Source organism: Panthera onca, chromosome A3 (genome assembly GCF_046562875.1).
Source record: "Panthera onca isolate mPanOnc1 chromosome A3, mPanOnc1 haplotype 2, whole genome shotgun sequence".
NCBI lineage: Eukaryota > Metazoa > Chordata > Mammalia > Carnivora > Felidae > Panthera > Panthera onca.
The window spans coordinates 81100571-81118764 of NC_138341.1; positions in this window are offsets into that span (position 1 = coordinate 81100571).

Sequence of the window (18194 nt, forward strand, 5' to 3'; positions counted from 1 at the left end):
GAGATGACATTTCAATAAGCAAGGATGGGTGGAAGGAGGTGGATCCCAGGATTGGAGCCCTGTGCTGGAGCAGTAAACCACAGGCCATGTGGAGAAAACATCAGAAGTTAAATTTGGTTAGAGGATAGGAAACAAATTACCTTGTAAAGCAAGGCTTGATCTTGAACTGAAGAACTTATTTTTGGTTTATAGAATTGAGAAAAAAAATGAAGATTTTTGATCAGGTGTGGCATGATCAAAATTGCCTCTTATAAAGACTAAACTGTCAATAGTGCATATAGTAGGATGCTTTGCGGATAATTCTTGGTGTGCAAGCAATAGAAAACCAAACTCAACATGGCCTGTCAACAAGAAAATTTATTATGTCATTTAAAAGATGCCTGGAAAGTTGGGTTGTTCCAGGGTTGGTTATTTCAGCAGCAGCTTTCCAACCTGCTTCCCTGCCATTCTCAGGATATCAACATTGTACTCAGTGGGGCTCCCCTTGAGAAAGGGGCTTCTGCAGTTTGCAATCATATACAATAACATCCAGAAGAAGAAGAGACAATCCCTTCTTGCCGTCCTTCTCAGGAAAGAGGGAACTTGCAGAATTCTTTCTCTTACATCTTCTGATAAGGAAAATGGGACCACCATGACTGGCTTTACCCAATTATTAAATCCCCCTGAGAGGAGCACCTGGGTGGCCCAGCTGGTTAACCATCCATCTTTGATTCAGGTCATGATCTCCCAGTTTGTGGGTTCGAGCCCCACGTCGGGCTCTGTGCTGACAGCTCAGAGCCTGGAGGCTGGTTCAGATTCTATGTCTCCCTCTCTCTCTGTACCTTTTCAGCTCACAGTCTGTCTTTCTCTCTCTCTCTCAAAAATAAATAAAACAAAAATTTTTTTTAAAAAATCCCCCTGAGAAATGATGAAAGGTGACTCTCCCAACAAAATTAGGAATCTGTAAATATGGAAGAAGGGAGGGATGGATGCTGGTGAGACAATAAATGGGGCCTAATACATGTTCCATAAAGGAGGAATCTGAAGCCTAAGACCAGCTGGAAGGCTATGACACCATTCTAGCTAGAAATAATTGCTTAATCTGAGATCACTTCTATAGAAGTGGGAAAGTCCTATTGTTGTATGACATATGATCCCTGGATTTATAATATTCTCTGCTTGATTGTCCCCAGAGATAGAGACCTCTCAACCTCCTGAGGCTACCACATTCCATTATTTAACACCCATTGGTGTTGAGCCAAAACCCTGGCTCTTTTTCATAGGGATGGTTTCTAAGCCAAGAATTCCCCATACTGTATTTATGCAACTGAGGCCTTTTTTTGTTTATCTTGAATCATCTTTACTTCTCTCTCCATAAATGTAGTATTGTTGGTTTCAGTACAACATTCCATCCTGATCTTTCAACAACCATTTATTAACTCTCCATTGTATACAGGTATTATAGTAGGCACTAGGGATAGACAGATGACTAAGGAGCTCACATCTTAGAGGGGATATGGACACATGGACAAGTAATTACAAACCTAGTGTGACAATGCTATGATATGAAGCAGGGTTACACAAAGCATGGACTCCAGAATGCCTACCTCAGAATCCTATGGGCACTTATTAAAAGCATGGAATCCTGCCTTCTCCAATGTACTAGGAGTTGAATCTAAACAGCATCATTTAAAACAGTATTCTGGTTGATTCTCATGGACATTATGCTGAACACCTACTAAGATATTGCATGAATAGGGAGGCACAAAGGGAGGACTGAAACTTCTGGGACTCTTTGAATAGTGAGTCTGTCTTCCAACCATGACTCATCTTTCCTGGCTTATGGCATTTGCAAAAAGGATAAACAAACTTTCACACCTTCTCTCAAGTCCCTGAGGAGAACGTTGACTAGGACAGACCTGCAACAAGCCCCTCTAGATGTCATAGAGCCATAAATCAACACTCTCCAGTGGAGTGGTCCACCAGCAATGAATCCAGTTACCTGTACTGTTATTCAGACTACAATTTACCATTTTATTGCAAAGGGAGCCATAGGAAACAGTGTCCAATATCCGAAGCCAAGATTGATGTCACCCATGATATTCCACTGCTCTTTGTGCCTCAGACACTCTGCTTTTGATTCTATGAAAAAGAACCTTCTATTGGATTTTCCCTGACCCTCCTTGACACTTCTTGGTTAAGTAGAGACTCTGACTAATACAAGAAAATTAATTTCTGTGGCTTTCACATTGGAGATTGGGCTGGGAAGATGAGAAGCCAGTATTTGGGCTAACAAAAAACTATTTAAACTAAAGAGAACCAATATTGCTGCTCTCCTGATCCATCCACCAACTGTCACCAGAACAACCACATCAGCTCTTAACAGGTCTCAATGCATCCACCCTCACTCCTACAGTCAATTCTCCATCAGCACTCAGAAAGTGTCCTGTGTGAAGTCCTCCAATAACTTCCATTGCAAGCATTGAAAAAAGCCAGCCATCTCGAGATGACCTTCTGGGTTCATCTGGTCTCTGGTGATGCTCTGACCTCATTTCTGGCCACTGTCCTCATCAGTCACTAGGCTCTAGCCACACTGACCTCTCTGCACTTTCATCTCAGGGCCTTTGTAGTCTTCATGGCCCCACTTAGAACGTGCTCCCCCATATCTTGGCATGGCCACTGCCTCCTTATTGCTCACATGTACATGTATTTTGGAGACATGTGGAAACTCTCTCTAGAATTTGTTAATAAGATGACTTGCTGATGATATATGGCTGGAGGGGCCATCCACTTTCCTGTTCAAACGTAGTTATTCAAGAGTGAAAGGAAGACCTCTTTATATCAGGCCACATCAGTAAACCAGGACTATCCCAAACAGAGGTATATGGCCACCCTAAATTATAGATAGTTATGACTACAATGCCTTTCTTCTCTACTAGATGATAAACCACATGAGAGCCAGGGGGAAGAACAGTGTTTGTCACATGATAGATACACAAGAAATATTTTCAATGAATTGAATGAATAATGAATAAATAATAGGTTGTAGTTGTTATATTTACTTAATGGGAAAACTAGCTTTAGCCATCCAGGCCACAGAGCCAGCATAGGAATACTGCATTGAATTGCTGATCCAGTGAAGACCACAGTAGTTTGCTTCCATTTTAGATTCAAAGGGACTATCTATAGTTTCTTGTAGTTACTAGCAATCTCGGAAATGTATCAATTCCACAGAAGTCCTCCTCAGAAGCAGATTATTTCCCATGTGGCTAGAACTTTCCAGTTCACAAAGCCCCCACAAGTATTTTCATGGCCATCCTATGATATGAATGTGGTGTTTTCACCCCTGTGCTACAGATGAGGAAACCTAGTCAAAGGAAGCTTACTGACCTGGACTGAGGAGGCATCAGGAGGCATTGTCAGTGCCCTCTCACATTCACATCATCCCGGCCAAGTTCTCCCACACGTAGCCAGGCCTTCTACTGCGAGAATCTCTAGCTGTCTGCCTGAGGACTACCCCAGGCCTCCCTCAGCCAATAGGACAGGAGTTGATGCAAGTGCCTCCAGCTTGAGGAGAGCACTTGTTGGGATAAGCACTGGGTATTGTATGGAAACCAATTTAACAATAAATTATATTTTTTTAAAAAAAGAAATGGCATAATAATTTCATGAAGAAACTATTAAAAAAAAAAAAAAAGAATACTCCCAGCTTCCAAATGGGGACAATTCCAAAGTGTGCTCTGTACTGCCTCCCAGAGGCTTCAGGTAGACTGAAATCCAGTTCCCCCACAGTGTGAATTGCTAATCAAAACACCTTGTCTTGATTAAAAACAAAAACAAACACAAAAAATAACAAGTGTTGGCAAGGGTATAGAGAAATTGGGACACTTGTGCATGGCTGGTGGGAATGTAAAATTGTGTAGCCAGGGTGGAACACAGTATGGCAGCTCCTCAATAAGTTAAGCATATAGTTATCAAGTGATTCAGCAGTCCCACTTCTGGGTTTGTACCCAAAAGAAGTGAAAAGCAAAGGCCCCAAAAGATACCTGTACACCCATATTCATAGCAGCATTATTCCAGCTAAGACATGGAAGCAATCCAAATGTCCTTCACCAGGCAAATGGATGGACAAAATGTGGCGTATACATACAATGGAGTATTATTCAGCCTTAAAAAGGAAAGAAATTCTGACACACGCTACAACTTGGATGAGAATTGTAGATATTATGCTAAGTGAAATAAATCAAATGCAAAATGACAGATGCTGTATGGTTCCACTTACATGAGGAACCTAGAATAATCAAAATCATGGAGACAAAAAGAATAGTGGCGCTGAGGTGGGAGGGGGCGTTATTTAGGTTAAACAATATTGTTTAGCTAGGTATGGAGTTTCATGTCAGGACATAGAAGATGTTGTGGATAGTGGTGATGAATTCACAACAATGTGAATGAATACACTTACCACCCCTGAATTGTACACTCAAAAAGAGTTAAAATGGTAAATTTTATGTTAGGTACATTTTACAATTAAAAAAAACAAAACAAGGGAAAAATATACTTTGTATTGGCTGCCTTCCCTAATTCACTCATTTCCCACATAAAGTATTGCACTCAAACCCTGATCTCAGTGTCTGCTTTCCAGGGAAGCCAACCTATGACAAGGTTCATAAACTACAGAGCTAGGAGGTGAACCCTAATCATCAGACCCAAGTCTTCAGTCATCAAACTCCATGCTTTTTAGCTGTCTCCGGTGCAGCATCCATAAAATAAACTTTATCAGCTAGAAGTCAGCATTTCAAGATTTTGCCTTGACAGTCCTTATTCTTTGTGGCCCTGTTGACTAATTGCAAAATAAATCTCTTTGTGTAGTAGAAAGGAAAGATGTAACATATGCATCTTATTACTAGAACCTAGTTCGTGTCACCATAGAACTCCATCTGACCCTTTGTCTGCAGTTGGCTATTTTTTCTGAAGTCCACAAGGAAGAAAAGGATGTTGAAAAGGTTCAGAGAGAAGAATTTTATCCAAGCTGTATATGGATTCTGAATTTTGTTTCTTAAATTTATTTCAGAAGTATTTAAATTCCAAGCATTTAAAATCTATCTCCAGGCTTCCTTCAGAGAAATACAGTATCTGTTAGTTTCTCCCCGTAGGTTAGGCAGTTCCTGGATGGCCATTTCTACCTGTATGACTTCTGATGAACACTGATAAAAGCCTAGAGAAAAAGTATCACTCATTCAGTCTCATGGGTTCTGACTGAGAATGGCAATGTGCAAACTACACCTTCTCTCTACGACCCTTGGAATCCTCTGTGGTAGCACAGATTGACGATTTTGAGATTTTAAATCTGTGGTCTTTGAATCATGAGTACCAACCCATGAGTAAATGATTACACCATTTCTTTCAGTGAAATGGAAGAAAATAGAAGGAAAGCATCAGGGCATACAGTGATGTAACCATTTGATGAAACTTGCCTTATTTGTGTGTTCGTGTGTGTGTGTGTGTGTGTGTGTGTGTGTGTGTGTTGTAATTGGATTGTTTTGTAAAATGTATATCTTATTGTAGGTTTGGGTGTGTGTGGTGGGGGGGGAAGAACTGAAAGCCACTGTTAAAAGGTAAGACTTTTAGCTCCATCAAGAGAATTTTCTGCATCATTTACTCTGAGTATCAAGTATTTTCACCTGTCTCCAGATACCTTTGCTTTCTCCCCACTTTGTTGGCTCTACATTGCCATCATTCCCTTCTAAAATATGCAAAATATGAGAGCATAACTGTGCTCCAACTGCCCTTCCCAGCTTTCCTAGATTGTGTCCACCTCTAACACAATGAGTCATTGACTCAAAAAGCAGCCTATTATTTCAGCCATGCATATAAACAAACATCACTAACAAGACTCAACTCACTGGTTCAGTGTTTTCATTTTTCAGTCATTTGTTTGGCAAGATGTTGACATAGCCACAAACCCCTGCCGCTGAGTAAATGAACTGGGAGGTCAAATTAAATATGCCATCAACAATAATCTATTTAAATGAGACATCGTACTGAGATGAGTCTCCTCACCTCTCAGAAAACTTACAAGTTCATTCTCCTATAAATGTTGAATAAAACTCAAACACTTAAAGGCCATAACCCAGAGAACTGGGACCCATGTTGAGGTTGGCCACTTGCAATACCGTTTCTTTGAAAAACAAGCTTTTAAAAACTACTCTTCCTTCAAGAGGTCGTGTGGCACTTAGCAACCCCCTTGTCCAACCCCCTTGTCTCCTATCTTACTTACCCTCTTCTGAGCCCCTTCACAACCCACCTCTTTCTTCTCTAGGTTAAAATAATGACTGTGCTGAGTAGTGTCTGCCCCCTACAAAGTAAAGTGCACATTAAGTTGCTCAGTGTGATTTCAAAGTAAGATCATCAATTTGGACCTGACTTCAGCCCAGCTCGTGTCTCAACACTGACCAAATCAACCAGCTAACAGTGGTGTTTGTTTTAACTTAGGACATTGTGGTCACAGTCATTGGTGTAATACAATTCCAAAGGGAAGTAAAGGCTGGAAGGTGGGGTGGGGAATGGGGGATGGGATGCTGTTCCATCATTCTAGAGACTCTACTATAGCAGTCTTTATAGTGTTATAATTATTGAACACTGTCACAATCCCCACACTATCTTTGAACTCCTTGAAGGCAGACATGGTCTTTTACTTTAGCAACTGTGCATACAGCAGGTGAGTATTCTCCTTGGCTGTGAATATCCTAACATTCCCTTAATCCTGAGAAGATTGAGGCCCTCTGCCACAGACTCTCAGCTTCCTCCCCTTCTACCTCAAAAGACATCGGTATCTTTAAAACTGTCACCTTATCACCTTGACAACCACCTGCATTTAATGGCCTTAAGTGCCCATCTCTCCCCTGACTGCATTCTCAAAAATCAGACATATTCTACAAACTTTTTCCAATCATCTCTGCACAGTACTCTTCCCACTGAACCCCCTGGTGTTATTTTAACATCATTGAATACTCCTCCTCCTTAAAACTCCAGCTCTTTGTCTCTGAAGCACTTGGCTCTCTGGATTCCCCTCCTTCCTCTGGAAATGCTTCTTTCTCCTTCCCTGGCTCCTTCTCTGCTTTTGCCTATGACATAGGCATTTTTCAGGTTCTCTTTTGGACATTGTTTATCTTCCCCTCCCCCCACCCCCATACTCATTTCATACTCATTTCCATAGTCTAGAGCAGAGGTCAGGAGCCTCCATCCCTCTGGCCAAATTTCACCCTCTCTTGCCCTTCCCTCAACTCCCACTCCAACTCTAGTTTTTTAAACAAAGTTTTATTGGGACATAGACACATCTGACTCATTTACATATTGTTTAGGCTGCTTCTTCATTACAATGACAGAGCTGCTACAGTGACCCTATGGTTCACAAGCCTACAATATTTACTCTCTGGTCCTTTACTGAAAAACCTTGGCAACACATGCTCTAGACTCTGAACAATGTCCAGATCCACTTTGCTCACTGGTCTTTACTCATGCTCTCCAGACTCATATTTCAGTTGACTGCTGGACCTTTCCATGGGATCCCCACTAACATCTCTTATCCAAGTCCACACTATCTTCCTCACCAAACCCATTTCTGCTCTTATTTGTCTTGTTCCAATCAGTAGTCTCATCTATGACCTACCTGTGGTAAAACTGAACTTTTGCAGCCAATTTATGGAATCAGAGCCATGGAGCTATGAAGGTCTCCCAAGTTCAGTTTTAGTAATATCAATTATGGACATTGAACTCATTTTATACTTAAAAATCAGCATGACATTAGCAAAAACAAAAACCCAAGAAACCAAAACAACACTTGAATTCAGTTCCCTCTTCCTTTCAAATCTGGCTCTAAATTATAGTGCTGGCATACTCACTTTAATATGGCGTCCCATCTCCATGACAATAAGAGAGGCAGAATTCCATAAACATGGCACTCTGTTCTCTCCACTGACCTAAAGAGCAATCAATCATTTTGTCAACATTTAAGTGCAGTGCTACCTTCCTAACTTCTGTTTGAGTAGCTGCAAGACTGAATTACATATTACTGAAGAAAATAAAAAGACCAATATGTAAATAATACCACAGTCAAGTCTGTTGTATAATTCACTTTTTCTACACCCTCCCCCTCTAAAAAATACCCTTTCAATTTATCACTTCTCAAATTATTGGAACAGAATATAAATTATTTGGCCTATTAAATTCTGCAAACGTACCAAGTGAACATACCGAGATATCCTTGGCAGTGTTGGGAGTCCTCTCTAAAAGCTCTTTGAACTCTGCTGGCTCTTTAGCAAAAAGGATGTAAAAGACTTTGTAAGCATTAGCAAAGACAAAGAGCAACAGTTGCTTGCTGTTTGATTTGTCCTTTCATCTGTCAGATCCCTTGGCATGTGCTATTTGTCAGACAGGCGTGCTGGGTGCTGGATATGCCAAAAGAATGACACCACAGAGCCTCCCTGCATATCCCCCACTAGAAGTCTGACAGAGAGCTCAATGAACCTGCTCACTTTGTAAATCAAATTTAATGGGGCCACGGAGCAAGTGATTCATAATATTTATGGAATGAGTCAAGGTAGGAATGACATTCCCTGGATACAACTTTCCATCAATTACAGAAGGAAGGAAGTGACCATTTAAGTGCTATGATATGGCACGTGATGCATTATTTCTTAGTCTGTATAATATAGGCTGGGTAAAATCCTGAGCCTTGTCAGAGAATGATGGCAATTCAAGAAACGGGTTTAATAATCAGATTTCCACACACAGGGACTACATCATCTTTGTTATAAGGTGGTAGCAGTCTTCAGCTCCAGTGAGCTCTTGCTTATATTTGAATGGCTATAGTTTCAAAGAGGCTTTAAAATATGTCATATCTTGGGGCACCTGGGTGGTTCAGTTGGTTAAGCATCTGACTTCGGCTCAGGTCATGATCTCATGGTTTGTGGGTTCGAGCCCTGCATCGGGCTCTGTACTGACAGCTTGGAGCCTGGAGCCTGCTTCAGATTCTGTGTCTCCCTGTTTCTCTGTCCCTCCCCCACTTTCTCTCTCTCTCTCTCTCCTCTCTCTCTCTCTCTCTCTCAAAAATAAATAAATGTGACAAAATTGTTTAAAAAAACAAAATTGTTATATCTTTGTATTCCACTCAATAAAGCTGTGGGCTATGTATTTCATCTCCATTTTGTAGCTAACAAAACTAACCATCAAGAAGTTTAAATGGATAATAGTAAACCTCCTGCCTCTGTGTCTGTCAGGTTTGTCCCCTGAGTTCTCTAAGGAGCCACAGAGTTCTTCAATGAGCAGGGAGCTGCAGTCCATATCTCTGGCCCACAGCTCCCGAATTGCTATTGATTCAGCCCTTTCTAACTTTTAAAGATTGAAGGAAACACATAAAAAAGTAAACAAAAGAAGACCTTGTGATCCCATAGGAAATCCTTTCTCCATTGCTAGTCAGTGGATGCTGGAAGACAGAGGAGAATGAAAAGGAAATAATAAAACCATTAAGTCACAACCAAAACTCCAACACTGGGTTTCTTTAGGAGAGAGAGCTTCAGAAGAGGCTGACATTTGGGCCCCAACACATTCTGGCTAGAGAGCAATGGGCAGGAGGAGGCCTTTTACTTCAGGCCATGCTCTGGGATCAATTCAGGCAGCTCCCCTAGAAAAACTAGCCACAGGCAAGGCGGAAGGAGGACAACCCTGAACCTGGCTTCCTATTCCCTCTCTTTCCAAAGGCAGTTCATTCTTTGGCTTTTTTACCTTATCCCATTTTAACATGCTGTCCCTGAATCCAACCTCTGACTTCCCTGCATAGAAAAATCAAAAGACCCTCCACCACAAAGCTCAGTGAGGACCCTGAAACCCTGCCTACCTGACTGCAGCCACAACTGCCCACAGTTGGAGACACCAGAGTCAGCTGCCTAGATATCTTTTTTGGCTAAAATTGACTGACCCTCACACTAAACTGGGAACTTTTCTGAAAATGGAAACCAGCTTCATCAAAGGTAAATAACAAGGAACCTTGTCTTTGTGGCGCAGGCATCTGCCAGAAGAGAAAGAGCAAACAGTGACGAACGTCTCCCATGGGCAGACTCTTGGCCAGCACCGTGGATGGGTCTCTTGGATTTTCCATGCATACAAATAAGAAGCCTGCTCAGTGAACTGGTCACTTAAATAGGTTTTTCCATCTGTGGAGTTTCAATTTAAAACACAGACAAAGCCATCTTCAGAAAATGTTCTTTTGTATTTATCACTTCCAATTCACTTAAATTAATTAATCTGCAATTGTCCTCACAGCTCTGTGATGGGGAGAGTTTCTAAGAATTGAGTCTCTTCTAAGAACATGCGCTAGTTTGCTTATTTGATTTGCCAAATGCAGCAAGGGAGTATTTTCTCTACACTTTCCCAAGATATATTACAGGGCTACTAATTTATTCTCTGTTAAATTGGGCATCTCTAACTTGAGAAAGTTGTTAAAAATGAATAGAAGAGAGAAGAATGTGATCACACTCTGTGAACAGAGTTCATTTGAATTATTGGAAACTTATAATAAAGTCCACCAGAATTAAAAAAAAAAAAAAGAATAAATGAACAGTGGAGATGGAGCATGAGATGATACTGCTGCCAACAGAGTGGTTTTTCTTTGTTTGTTTGTTTGTTTGTTTGTTTGTTTGTTTTTGTCTTCAGGGACACGCAATTAGTAAACAGATTCCTCCTTACTATAATACCCCACCAGGCAGACAGTCAACTTCACTAATTCACATGTAAGGAGAAAAGAAGGTAAAGTCCTGGCTGAATCGATGTCAAGCCACATTGTCAATGATGTCTTAAGACCAGAGCTGTTGTGTCACATCCCCTCCACAGAGAAAAGCAGTTAAGAGCAGGAGCCCCAGAGCCAGGCTGACAGAGTTCAAATCTCAGCTCCACCACTTACTGTATGGCCCTGGGAAAATTACTCACCTGTTTGTAATTCAGTTTCTTCCTTGGAAAAATTAGGACAGTAATGGAATCCTTCATAAGATTATTGTGGGGACTTCTTGAGTTAATATATGTGAAGCTGTTAGAATGCTGCCAGTAAACCATGTATGTATTTGCTAGTATTCTATGTATACAGGAACAGAACCTAAGATAACCAAGTATTTGCTAAGAAGGGGTGTTCTGAGAGCCTTTTTTAATGAAGACCTCAAAGAAAGGTCTTTTTTTATATGCAGACATGACAGTCCTATATTGGAGTTGTAGTTGTTTTTTTTTAAGTTTTTAGAAACAGCTTTATTTTTAAAATAGAATATTCATTGAACTGGTTTGAGTATAAGTTTACTTTATTAAATCTATCCCTTCATAAAAAGTATGATGAATTATCAAAAGTTCACATCATCTGGGTCTAAATAATAGAAATGTGTTAGATTCCTATTTTACCTGGTTTCTATGTGAGAAAACATTTTGAAGCAGAGAAAGGACAGCCATACACTCCAGAAATCACCATCAAATTTGGGATCTTTTTACAATACATACCTTAATGATTTTCTTTTCATAAGAACAGGAAATAGGCCCACTACAGAAAATGTGGGAAACTCGGATAAGTAGGCAATAGAAAAAGAAGAAAAAATAAATTTTTGTACTAATTTCCGAAGCAATTACTATAAATGTTATGATGTATTTCCTGCCAATATGTTTTCCATTCTTATAATTGACAACATCTATTGTTTTTACATAAGAATTACGTTAAATATAAGATTTATCATCTTCCTCTTTTCTTCTAACCTTATAGAATAAGCATTTTTCCATGTTAGTACTGTGCTTCACATCTTATCTCATAACTCAGGAGTTAGTGGTGTCTGTTCTATTCCTGCATCAAGACCTCATCTTTCCTTCAGAGATGAATAGGCAGTCCAGCTCCATCCTCCAGATATGTGTGTGGTGGTGGGGGTAGGTAAAATAAAACTATATTAATAAAATCTTATCCTTAGAGTTCTCAGAACCATAATGCATTTATTAGCATCTCAACATATGAGTTAAATTATACATGCTGACACTGTTTTGAACCAACTGTGCCAGTACTAATGTCCCAAGTTTTCAATCCCAGTGGAGGATTATATTGATTAGCTCTGACTACCATAACAAAGTACCACAAACTGGGTGACTTGAAACAATAGAAATTTGTTTCCTCACAGTTCTGGAGGCTAGAAGTACAAGATCAAGGTGTCAGTAGGTTTGATTGCTCCTGAGGCCTCTCCCTTTGGCTTATAGATGGCCATCTTCTCTGTGTCTTCACATGGTTTTTCTTCTGGATGTGTCTGTATCCTAATATCCTTTTCTTATTAAAAAAACAAAAAAACAAAAGCAGTTGTATTGGATTAAGGTCCACCCTCATGATATTATCTTAACTTAATTACATCTTTAAAGACCCTATTTCCAAATAGTCACATTCTGAGGTAGTAGGGATTAGCAATTCACCATATGAATTTGAGGGGTGGACACAATTCAGCCCTTAACAAGGATTTATGAGACCATACTACTATACCTGTGAGTTTGTTTGTTTGTTTTTGTTTTAACAGAGGCATACATTTCTTTTTAGTGATGTCAACTGCAGATCTAGAATACCTGAGAGCTGAGGCTGTTGCTTATGTCACTCTTGGCTACTCAGATCTCACCACAGTGTTTGACACTTAATAGGTAACAAAAAGGAGAAGTAAAGTGGGGAAGAAATTAGGTGCACAGAACAAATACACTTTATCAGTCTGTTCCAGCCTTCAAAGACTAAAAGAGGAAAGTGGTTAAAATTCCATGTATTTATTTTCTAATTCAGCACCTAACTTTATCCCCAGTTATGAAGATGAGCAGTGACTTACTTGTCCAGAACTAAAACATACTAGCTCTTTTTTTAGTTTGAGGGAATATTTTACTCTTTTCATATGTACATTCAAAGACATTTTCTTCTTACATGACATTAGTGTCTTTTTAAATTTTTTTAATGTTTATTTATTTTTGAGAGAGAGTGTGAGCGGGAGAGGGGTAGAGAGAGAGGGAGACACAGAATCTGAAGCAGACTCCAGGCTCTGACCTATCAGCACAGAGCTTCGCCCAGAGCTCGAACTCACGGACCATGAGATCATGACCTGAGCTAAAGTCGGATGCTTAACCAACTGAGCCACCCAGGCACCCCATATATGATGTTAGTTTTTACGGAAAGAAAAGAAAGGAAAGGAAAGGAAAAGGAAAGAATAGAAAAGAAAAGAAGAGAAAAGAAAAAAGAAAAGAATGAAGGAAGGAAAAAAAGGAAGGAGGGAGGGAGAAAGAAAGAGAGAAAGAGAACAAGAGAGAGAGAGAAAGAGAGAGAACCCAGAAGGGTCATTTTCTTCTATAAGTTTTTCCCCCCACTCTTGTAACTTTTAAGAGCATAAGTATAAGATTCACTTATATCATTTCACTTAATCCTCCCAATAGCCCAGTTGTTATCATCAATATTTTGCACTAAGCGAAGTCTCAAACAAGTGAAGGTATTTGAACAAAACACACAATTATTAATGCAGAATCAGATCTGAACTTTCATCTTCCAAACCCAAGCCCCATGCTTATTCACCTCTATTCTTGGTATTCCACCACCAGTGGAGATTCACATGTTGGGCTCCCATGTCTTCCACCTTAAAGAACAGTAGGAAGTTGGGGAAGAATACTAAACTACAGGGTATGAAAGTTGGGCCCTCCATCAAATCAACTGTCTTACTCTGAGCACATTAATTTCCTGTTACCTTGAGTTCTCATTTGAAATAGGATATGTTGCACAATGTTATCTTTAAAGTGTCATTAGTTATGTAAAATTCTATGTTGGGCCAAAAAGAAGTTTACGTGCTGCTGGTGGGTAGGACCCTGAAGTAAGATTTGATAGCACTCTATAATTCTTGTAATTAATTTCCAGTAGATGTCTGGGATTTTTGCTATCACCACATCAAAGATAAGCTTTACCTGTTTCATTTTGCCTCCATTCTCCTGGGTCTTAGTGAAGGAACTCTATGTAGGCTTTGAATGGACCTGTACTTTTTAAGAATTTTCTACGCTATTATTTAACAAGCATTTATTGAACACCTGCTATATGCCCATACTGGACCAAATAGAGAAGATAAAATTATGATTTAGAAATTATTTTAGCCTTCAAACATTGTCATTAAGTAGGGAAATGGCAATGTTGCCATATTATATTTTCTAAAATGTACAGTTTTCAATGAAAGATTATAAAACACAGGAGATAGCAGAGTATGGATCATGAATGGGGCGGGAAGTGGGGTGAGGAGTGGGGAGAGGGTAGAAGCAGTTAATAGAAATGGACCCTGAGGAGGCCCCAGTGTTATACCTACTAGTCAAAGTCTTTAAATCAGCTATTATAAATATGTCCAAAGAACTAAATGAAACCATGTCTAAAGAATTAAAGGAAAGTAAGACAATGATGTTTTACCAAATTGAGAATAGCAATAAAGAGATAGAAATTATCCTACCTAATTTTGGAGTTTAAAAGTATAAGAACTGGAAATGGTTAATTCACTAGAGGCGCTCAACAACACATTTGAGTTGATGGAAGAAAGATTTAGTGAACTTGAATAAAGTTCAACTGAAATTACCCAGTCAGAAAGAAAAAAGAATAAAGAAAAATGAGCAGAGCCTCAAAAATGTATGGGATACCACCAAGTGTTCTTGCATATGTATAATGAAACACCCAGAAGAGAGAGAGAAAAAGAGATGGAAAGAATATTTGAAGAAATAATGGCCTAAAACTTCCAAAATATGATGAAAGACATGAATCTGTTCATCCAAGAAACTCAATGAACTCCTATAAAACAAACTCAAAAAGATCCATGCCTAGTCACATCATAATCATACTGTTGAAAGACAAAGAGAGAATCTTGAAAATAGCAAGAGAGAAATGTTTAATCATGAGAACAAGAGCTCCTCGATAAGATTAAAACTCAACTTCTCATTGGAGCCCATGGAAGCCTAAAGCAGTGAGATGACATATTCAAAATACTGGCAGTGGGAAGGAAGGAGGAGAACTGTGAATCAAGAAATCTGTATCTAGCAAAACTATCCTTTAAAAATAAAAAAAAAATTAAGAAATTCTAAGATAAGCAAAAACAGAGAAATTCATTGTTGACAGACCTGCCTTATAAGAAACAGTAAAGGGAGTTCTTTAGGCTTAAATAAAGGATAATAATTGGTTATTTGAATCTATGCAAAGAAATAAAAAGCACTGGTAAGTGTAACTGCAAGGTAAATATATAATAGATAATAAAGTATTTTGTACCTTTTTTCTCCTCTTACCTGACTTAAAAACAACTCCATAAAGCAATAATTACAAAACTGTGTTGATGAGCTTAAAATACATAAAAATGTAATATATATGAGAGGAGCCCTGAGTTGTCCTGAGATGTGCTGAGGAGGCTCAGTTTTATCCTGGTTTCAGAGCAGTCAGCACTAGTTCTTAACAAGAGCATCAGATCTGGTTTTTGAAAGCTCATCTGGGCTTCAGAGTAGCTGATAAAGTGGAAGGGTGGAGGAGGAGGGAAGAGACAGGATTAAGAAAGTCTTGCTAGAAGCCAGATGTAATAGCCCAGGAGAGAGAAAGTGGCTGGTCGGTCTTAATGAGAAGGCAGCATGAGAAAAAAATTCATTCTTTTAATACAGGCATCCATGTATAATCTAAAAAACTGTGGTCCTGGCTGTCAAAAGGTGGTGTTCAATTCTGTTACCCAAAGAGTGCATCATTCCTCTGATAAAAAGATTTGAGAGTGGAAGCTGTAATAAGAATATAATGAGCTGAGAGAGAAGGCACTTCTCCAAATCCCCTGAGTCATATTTCATTGGTTACATTTAAAAGTTCTATCATTAAAAGAAGTTTAAATTCTGTGATGGAAAGAAATGTCATTTTCATCACTGCTTTAATGGAAAGGCTCATCTTAGAGGCAGGGAGATGCTTAGACAAATGGATGAAGGAGACTTGGTATCTGTGATTAAGGGGGTGAGTATGAACTTCCGCAGGCCCGATGGCTCTAGAAGACTATGGTTTGTGTTGTTCCTATTGAATGGCTTCATTTCTTTAACATTTTCTAAATGCCAAATCAATCATGGACACTTGTCACATATATTAAGTAGCATCGTGAGAATTAATAAACTTCCATTGGTCAAAAAGACAGTGTTGGGGTCAAAATAAAAAAGGCATTGTCATCTTTTATTAAAGTCCTACTTCCAGAGAATTGTAAATTCACTGATGGGGCCCTATGGGAATTAACAGAAGCATTCTACCTGTAGTTAAACCCAGAGGTGGAGTTCTGAATGCTTTGAAAAAGGCAATCAGCTGTCAGAAAAAAAAAAAAAATACTGCAAAATAACTATGTTCTTTCTTTCCAGATGAGATTACAGGACACTGGAAGACAAAGCATTAGGAACTATGATTTCTCTATAAGAATCCTTCCAAAGAGGAAAGGATCGTTTATTATAACATGTTTTTATTTGTGATGGTCAGAAACAGAGATCCATCAGAAGGACCTTGAGAAATAGAGGAGTTATGAAAATATCATAATACTATCTAACATTTTTAGGTGCTTACCATATGCCAGAAACTGTGCAAAGCCCTGTATGATATCACGTAGGCTTCACATTGACACTATGCAGTTGACAATATTACTCTCCTTATCACATAACTAGGGAGATGGAAGTTCAGAGAGGTTAAGGGACTAGTCATACAGCTTGCACGAGGTAGTGTCTATGCAGATCCAAGTGTGGAGCCCAAACTCTTGGTTAAATTGCCTCAAATTATCAGATGCATGTGCTCTGGATCTGGAACAAGAAAGCTCCCCAGGCCCAAGGCAATGCTAAGGGATGTCTTTCTCATGGCCTTTCCATTTCTATCCAGTCCTCACCCTGTACATTAGCAATTCTGCTCCTTCATCACTTTCACAAGTGATCCAGCCTGCCCTGGCCCAAAATCATTGGAGCCCCATTGCTAGCCAGCCATGTCTCTCAGGAACTGATTCCAAATTCCTGTGAAAAGAATCTTCTAGGTCCGGCTCATCTCATCCTCTCAAGCCAAGCTCACAGGTCAGAACCCCTGGCCAGCCAGTGCTAATCGCCCTTGTGGCAACTGGTCCAGTCCAGTCAGTGAGGCCGAGGCAGGGCCCTGTGGAGCAGAACAGAGCCACCCAAGCAGCTACAGTGGGGCAGGGCAGATGCCCCCAGAAGGAGAGAGTGGGCAGGGCAAGCAAAGATCAGCGTCTCTAGAGCACACCTGAAGGGCAGAGCATTCCTCATCAGGACCCACTTACTGGATCCAGGCTCCTCCTCAAGAAGACGTGGAGACTGAGAAACTACATGATCTATTGATGACAGGGTGACAGAGGGTTAGGAACATGGCTATTGAGGAAGATCTATCACTAGTCCATACACCAAACACAGCAACCTCATTCTGTTACATCTTTTCTTCCAATTAGACTTACAACTGCAAGTCTCTGTCTTCCTGGGCCTCCAAGGCTAATCACATTTATTTTTCAAGTCTCTCGAATAGGTATCTCTGGTGTCCACACTTGGTTGCAAATCCAGGTCTGTACCTCAGGTTACATTCATTGAACACAGTATTCTGTTTTGCACCGCTGCAACCACTCTGTGAGGAAGGACTGTTTGAGCCCCCTTATTATAGATGAGAAAACTGAGGCCATGAGAAGTGAAGGACCTTGTCCAAGTCACAGCTAAGAAGCAGTAGACCAGTGCTCCCAACAGACACTTCTATGCTCTTAAGCACTCAGCCAAGAGCCTACGATACGCCAAGTGCTGGGTATAGTGGGGGACATTGTAGACAGGGTCTTGTCCCCATCGAAAAAGACACAAAGATAAAGTTTTACCTACAACTTGTGTCAAAAAGGGGTTAACCAAGCAGGTCTGAGGCTCCTTTGCATAGAAAGCCAGCTTGCAGTGTTGGGCCTGGGCTGACCTTTGAGAACTGGCTTCCAAAGTGTCCCTGATCAATAGTTAACTGCTAAAGGTGGCTCCCTGTGCTTCCTGTGTTTGTGCACATGATGCGGTTTATGCACCTGCTTTCCTCCAAGGGGTCTGGAATTTTGGTATGTGCTAGGCAGAGGGTGTGCATGCAGTCAGCCCCCAGTACAAATCCTAGGTGCTGAGTCTGTAACGGGCTTCCCTGGGCAGAAACA